Source organism: Brachyhypopomus gauderio, chromosome 11 (assembly GCF_052324685.1).
Source record: "Brachyhypopomus gauderio isolate BG-103 chromosome 11, BGAUD_0.2, whole genome shotgun sequence".
Taxonomy (NCBI): Eukaryota; Metazoa; Chordata; class Actinopteri; order Gymnotiformes; family Hypopomidae; genus Brachyhypopomus; species Brachyhypopomus gauderio.
In genome coordinates this window covers 5,179,060-5,186,959 of record NC_135221.1, presented here as the reverse complement: position 1 = coordinate 5,186,959, position 7,900 = coordinate 5,179,060, and positions in this window count along the sequence as shown.

Sequence of the window (7,900 nt, the reverse complement as noted above, 5' to 3'; positions counted from 1 at the left end):
AATAGTCTTTGTGTTAAAGTTTAATTTGATCATATATGCGTGTGCCTACTTGCGTTACCCAAAACTACTTGACCATGACATAGCAATGCTATTAAAGGAAATGGAATAGGGTACTGTGAAAGTGCGTGTGGGTGTATGTTGTGGGTGTGAAGATCAGCTTCGGGTCTTTAGCTCAAACATCTTAGGAGACAAATTTTTATAGTTTTAAGAGGACAATTACACAGCAACAGAAAGCAGAGGTGGGACCAAGTCAGTGTTTTGCAAGTCTCAAGTAAGTCCAAGTCTTTATACCTCAAGTCCCGAGTCAAGTCTCAAGCAAAGACACTCAAGTCAAGTCAAGTCTCGAGTCAAGACAGGCAACAGTCAAGTCAAGTCCCAAGTCTGAAACTTGGAATTTCAAGTCCTTTCGAGTCTTTTTTTTTTTTTTTTACCAATGTTGCAGGTATATTTTAAATGTAAATAATAGACATGCATTCTTTTTAAAATCTGTATTCTCCTCAAATCTTGATAAAACATGTGCAACTGAAAACACGAAGTATAAAAAAAAATTAAAATTACACCTCTTTATTGCACAGTTCAATGTTAAACTTAGCTGCAAAAATATTCATACTTTAAACTACAATTTTCCAGAAATAAATATTCTGTGAAAAAGTCATAAGTAGAACTCCATGTTCAAATAAAAAGTGCTGATATTTTCACAGTACAATACAAAGAACCATAACAGCATTTTCCCTCTCTTCTCTTATCTGGTTTCTTGGAGAACATGTGTGAGTGACACAAGACAAACAAATATAAGAACTGAACAATTAACAGGAATCTGCAACTTTAGACATTTCAGTAAACTATTCTGCATTGCATTTGCTGGCCAAAAGTCTGTATGTCATTTGTGCACGATGAATGATGTCCCCATAGCTGAAAACTCGCTCCACTTTTTGTCAATATATTTTTTTCTCTACGTAGATGTCTTCAAATACACAATCCATGCTGAGATAGAACTGGATATTATGATGGTGACAGAGAGAGGCTCTCTTCCCTGAGTTCAGATACAGAACCCAGGGTTGCCAACTCTCACGCATTGAGCGTGAGACACACGCATTTGACCGTCTTCACACGCTCTCACGCCACACATCCGATTTCTCACGCCGGAAAAAAATCTAGTTTATTTACCTCTGATCCACATCTATGATTCAATGAGTTACTAGTTCGCTCTGGCACCAACCACTGGCGATCGATCGATCGCGATATAATACTTAATTTGTGTCCATTTTACACCCCGCCCGGTAAAAATGTACGTTCGCCAACCCCCCATTTGATTGGTTGTGCTGCAGCTCATGCACACACACGTACAGAGTGTGGAAAAGCAGAGGATCGGTCTGCGCCAGAAGGACGGAAATGAAATTAATGGGGCGCACTTTATAAATATTAATATGCGTTTTAAAATTTAGATTTGGGGTAAAAAAAAATCAAGTCTTTGCAAGTAAACAGGTTCAAGTCCAATTCAAGTCCCAAGTTATTGGTGTAAAAGTCCAAGTCAAGTCTAAGTCTCTGAATATTTTTTCAAGTCAAGTCAAAAGTCTTAATATTAATGACTCGAGTCTGACTTGAGTCCAAGTCATGTGACTTGAGTCCCCACCTCTGACAGAAAGCAAGAAAGTAAATGGTGAAGAAAGAAACTGTGTGATTCTCTGCACCAACACAACTGACTCAGCTCTTGAGGAGCTTGAAAATAACCTATATCAAACTTATGAGCTGGGTATAATCAAAATACTCAGGAAAACAAAGTAGATAATTATGGTAATAGATTTAGTTATTGTTTGTAAGCAGTATATGTGCAGTGTGAGTAATGGTGCTATCATTTTGGTACCACTGCACAAGAGTATTTCTTCTGACTTTTAAAGCACTTGTCCCACAAATGTTAACGGTGTCCATGCATGCAGACAGGGAAGAAGGTAGTTTGTAATATTAAAATAACAGGCCCGTAATAAATAAATGAATACATATTATATTATATATATTAAATATAAAATAACCCTTTTAGTTCTCACTGCTATTTGATGCAATGGTGGTAGCACTTAACAATTAACATTCAGACTTTGTGAAATATGAATTTGACATTTTAAAAAGTCTGGAAAGTAAAGCTATGCATCAAGGCTGTAGTGTTGAATTCTGTTCTAGGCAGGCTACAGTATCTGTCTGTAATTCAATGCCCCATCTAAACCGAGGTCTAAGGAAACAATAGGGTCTGGCAATGTATTTGTGATATGATATTGAATTATTGCACAAAATAACACTTTATCAGTGCCCAGAGGCCTGGCAGTTAACTCAGCCCTCTGTACTTTTATTTGCTTTGCCCCTCAAGCAAAGGCTAATCTTGTATTAAAAACAAGGGGGTGGGGGTTACGGGGGTGGGGGGGGGTGTGCTGGGGTTGGGGAGGGTAGTATTAGTCATTGAATGATATTGGACTTTCAGAACATATCACTGATCACAGATCATCTGCTTATAAATACCTGCTACGTCTAGGGTAAACACTAGATGTATCCCTAATTTGCGGTGGAGGTTATCTAGGAGAGAGGATTTTCATGGTTTCTTGTTTATAACCACAAAGGTTAAGATTAAAAGGTCTCAGATTGTCCTCCTTAGAAATCGTAACACACGCCTCCTTGGTCTCTGTTATTTTCTGTCTGGAATAATTCCATCATTTCATTGACTCTAATGAATGGTGCTGTTGTCTAGGGAAATAACTTACTTTAAATTTCATTCGTGTTTGCTTAAACCCTGGTTGTTTTTATTTTCTCTAGTCAAAAATCCATGAGACTTCCATGAATTATTACACAATTATCCTTCATCTGACAGAATGCTAATATCAAATTCATGTAGAGTGCCATTTCCTGCACATTATGTAAAATGTTTAGATTTATTAAATAATTCTGTTGTGCCCTGTTTTGTGATCCAATCATTGTCTTGGTTGTAGGAATGTTTAAACAGAACATTCATTATTCTCACTGCACAAAAACACATTTCACACTGCTGCTACACTTACTCTTAAGAGGGGAGGCAAGGAAGCACTTTCAGGTGGTCAAGCGTTGTTTGGCAGTGAAGGTCTTCCTCCAGAAGTGCCATTTCAAAGGTGGTCCAAGCATAACATTTGTCCAAATATGTGCCAAACTGCTTCCCGCCCTGAAATTAGGGGCTAATTATTCCAACACATTCAGTATCACAGGCCCTGCTCCCTGACTTCACACCACCCTCAACACATTACACGTCAATGATAATGATAAACAGGAACGATCATTAGTGAATCAAATCCAGCATGGACAAGTTAGTATAATATGTATTTCACAGATGAAATGTGATATAAATGTATAAATGCAAACATGTAAACATATACATACAAAATTAGCCACAGGATTAATTAAATGTGTTCCTTTAACGTGTGATATAAATAGATACATGCACCACTGCTTTATGGTCATAAAACGAGAGCAGTCAGGCATTATGGGATAAAATTTATTTGTCAATCATTGCTTTACAACATTCAAAGTTCATTTACAGAAATGAAAGAGCTGTAATCAGAGCCAAACCGAGGGCAAGACCCATTCACTCTCTCTCTTACACAGAACAAGCAATCGATTGAGCTGTGTCCCTGCCACGGGCCTCTTCAAAGTGTCAGTTACTGAATCATAAGTACTGAGGGCAACCAAACGCCAGTGGTGAATGCATAAGGAAAAGAGCTGTGCTCAGAATTCTGCTCCCCACCCCTCCACACACACACACACACACACACACACACACACAAACACACAAGCTGTTCCAACCTCAATCCCACAGGGACACACGGAGAGGGGACATTTGTCCCTATAGGCCATGGTACTCTTGAACAGTTGGTGGTCATGACACACACACACACACACACACACACAATGAGATAAATGTGGACTAACATGTTTTATGCTGTGTAGTTATGCACTATATTTTTATGGTGCTTTAAGTTTGATGTTTTGAGAAAAAGTTTTTATTATTTTGTTTTTGGTTTGTCCAGGATGATTTCTCCTCTATCACAGTCATAAATCACTTCGTAGCATGTAGCGCATGCTCTTGGCTTCCATTACAACTCTATGTGCCTCTGAAGTTCAGGAGACTTAGGCTATAATTGTGAAGTGCAACTATAGATATTGTGCTTTGAATGTGGGGAATTAAATGTCTGCACATTCTCTGGCAAAACCAATCTATCTCCCATTGAACAAAATATAATGGGGAATAGTTTCTAACAATGAAAATTAACTTTGTCAAGCCTGAAAATTCACTTAAGGTTTTGGCTCACCTAGGCGTTGTGAGAGTTTGTAATATTTCTGATATACATAAAAAGTATGAACATACTAGAATGTAAAACGTTTCTTATTTAATGGGAATAACCACAAGGGGGCAACTTCCATCAGTTACAACATGACATCTATTTGAACAAATCACGTAAATGAGATTAAACATGTAACTTGTACAGGACTTTTAACAAAGGCAGACGAATAACAATGTTAAATTAACATTTCAATGCAAGATGTTGTAATACTGGTAATTTTTAAAAATCATGAATGACGTAGTGGAACTTCCCAAAAACAAGCATCAGTAACACTTCGAGTCGAGAGAATTGTGCGTTTGGTGTAACTGTTAGGCTAATGATTGAACTAACTAAGATTACTGTTGGTATGTAGCCGTTATTTAGCAACTTTATGGTTTAGGAATGGATACATTAATATCGGCTGTGTTTTATTTTGTCTTTTAAATATGTAAGCAGTTTTTAAAGGATCATACGTTAGTTTTTACAATTATACGTCCTTAATCTTAAATTCTCGTGCCACACATTTGCCTTTTATTTGGCTGTTGATTTCACTGCGTTGTTTTTTTTTTCCAGGGCATTTTTTTCATTTCCTTTCTAAAGTAAGAAGTCCCTGCACTCTCACCACGAACTAGCCGACAGCTATAACCTTTAGTACTACTGTACTGACTACTGACAGCTGTCTCATAAGCGGATTCGATACGTCACCCCTTCTTTAACACTTTCCCGATAGTGGCGTTCAACATTTCGCATGACATGACTCTAAAAACACACAAAACAGTTTTATCAGAGGAAAACTGCATGGGAGATTAGAAGAAGCACAGAAGATTAAACCACTAACTGACATTTCTGTGCTTCACAGCTGCGTTCCACCCACCTGGTGGCATGTTGCACGATGCAAAATATGTCTAGAGCAGCATAAAGCATAAAGCAGGCCCGAGAACTCATTAATGTGAGTGACACTGGAGATGGGAGACAGATAACAGACGTAGATGGGCTGTGGGTTGTGATTTCTCGAAGGCCTTTATCTGAAAGCCTGTTGTCTTCTTAAGAACTTACTCCCACTTTCGGGCTTATAGGTTGGGTGATTCAAACAAAAAAAGAAACTAGGTACAAACGACTGCGCCCTTGCCTACATCGTTCTAAATATAAACCCACCTTGCACGATTTCATCAATTTTCTCCCATCTGAGCAAAGCTTAGTAACAAACAGGTATTCATACTAACCAATCACAGCTGACTATGGTGACATCATCCGTTACTAAATGTCAAGGGACCATCAAACAATTCCATAGATGCTTAAAAAGAGAGTGACACAAACGCTGGAGATAAACAACTTAAATGGAAATGACCTGGAAAGTTACTACTGCCAGATGCCATTAAATGTGAGGAAACTGAAACACAGACTGTTCTTAAAAAGATACATGACAGTCTAGATACAGCAGTTAATGTAAAACGCTTCCAGTAGAATCAAAGACAGACATATTTTTATGTAAATGATAAACTACACATAGAGAGAGTGAGAGAGACAGAGACACTAAAATGTGGGCCACTGGCTTGCATCTATAGATCATTTTTAATCAGTGTGTTCGCTGCTATGGCAAATCGTTTTTGCTTCCCATGGCAAAATGCTACTTTTGCACCAGCAGAAGAATAGTGAACATGTATTCAACACAGACACAGTCCGTGGAACGTTTATCAATTCAATCATCCGACTTGCCGAGCCAAAATTGAAAGTGAAGGATTGGATGCAAAACTTTTCATTTTTTATTTGGTAGAATTTCAATTAATTTATTTTCCGTTAATTTGTCCAATTTCCATGTATGACCGGGATGGGGGTGAAAACCACATCTGTTTGTGATGGATGGGCGTCACTGCAGGTCAGTCAGGGTGAGAGGCAGTCTATGGATTAATGAATAATGATTGTCTAGTTACATGGTTGGATGGAAAGATAGATAGATTGTTATGCATTACACCAGACTGTCCCAAAAAAGCAAGTATAGTTCAATATATTACTTTGAATATCGCCAGTAATCGCTGCTCAGTCAGGACTCTCGCCGACATGGTCAAACGCTTTTATCACCGTGAAGGGGAAAATTCCTGCGGCCTCGGCGACCAATCACAAGCAGATGTGGTTTTCACCCCCATCCCGGTCTCAGATGGTACAGTCGTTCCACTTTATATTACAGTAAGCAAACGTGGACGATCATAAACTCAAAAGTAAACAGAAAGCAGAAATTAAACAGACGGAAGTTGGAAAAACGAACGAAAACCAAATTTTAATTTCAAAACTGAACTGTTATACGTTACAAGGACCTATACAGAACAGGGGGCAAAATAAGCAGAACAGAAAACACACAAAACTGCCAATCGTCAGGGTCTGACAACCCTGGCATTTAAAACCGAGATATGCGCATGCGTGTAAAGGTCAGTTACGGTTCCTTTTATTTCCCATCTGACGGTGCGAATCATCAGTAGCATCTGCACGCGCTGCTCGACCGTGACCCTTAACCTGTGGAGCTGAAGGTAGACAGTGTTACTTTTGGTCACGCTTCAGCATATTTGTATATTTTATTATATATATATATATATATATATATATATATATATATATATATATATATATATATATATATATATATATATATAATGTACATTTGAATGATCCTGATTATAAATATAGGTAAATATAAGTGCCTTTTTCAACAAATTCATAATTTGAGGAGTAGCAGAGATCACACACACACACACACACACATAAATACACACATACATATATATGTACAAATATATGTTTCTAAAATCCCATGATCATTTTTAAACAGCAGTTTTAACTCCTTCAGCATAATGTTACCTCGCATTGCTGAGTCGGGGTTTGCCACATGTGGAGTGATGAATAGGCCCCAACTGAACACACCTGAACACACCTGAAGTACCTGATGAGAAGACCAGGAGAAGAAGCAGGTCTGCTTCATTTCTGTTTAGTTTGATGACCATAATGTTAGTCATGGAAGCAACTCTACCAAAGGCAGGTAGACGTTTACAGTGCAGACTGTAAATACACCAGGAGAGGGCAGAAATCTGCTGGAACATTCCCGAGAGTGCCATGTTGATCACAATGATCCACTAGCTCTAACACACACACACACACACACACACACACACACACACACACACACACACACACACACACACACAGATTAGGTTAGATAACGTGTTTAGGGCTACAGTTTCAGGTTTCCCACACCAGCAGAAAAAGAATCAAGCCCACAGCATTAATGACAAAACCCTTCATTAGCGATGGGGTGGGCCAAATTATGTAAGCTGCATGTCTTGACAGCATGCCACAGATGAAAGCAGACACCACCGCTGGGGTGCCTTACTAGTCAAAAGGGTGCCTGAAATATTTACACCGGAGACCTGCGACCTCTGGCCCAAAGACACGGTGAGGTGTTGCTATCCTATTGTCTATTTTACACACCTTAAAACAATGCTTCCAAACTCTCCAAGGCACTCACATGCAGTCACCATATCACAACCTTATTCTGGAGGACTCTGGATGGCTTTTGA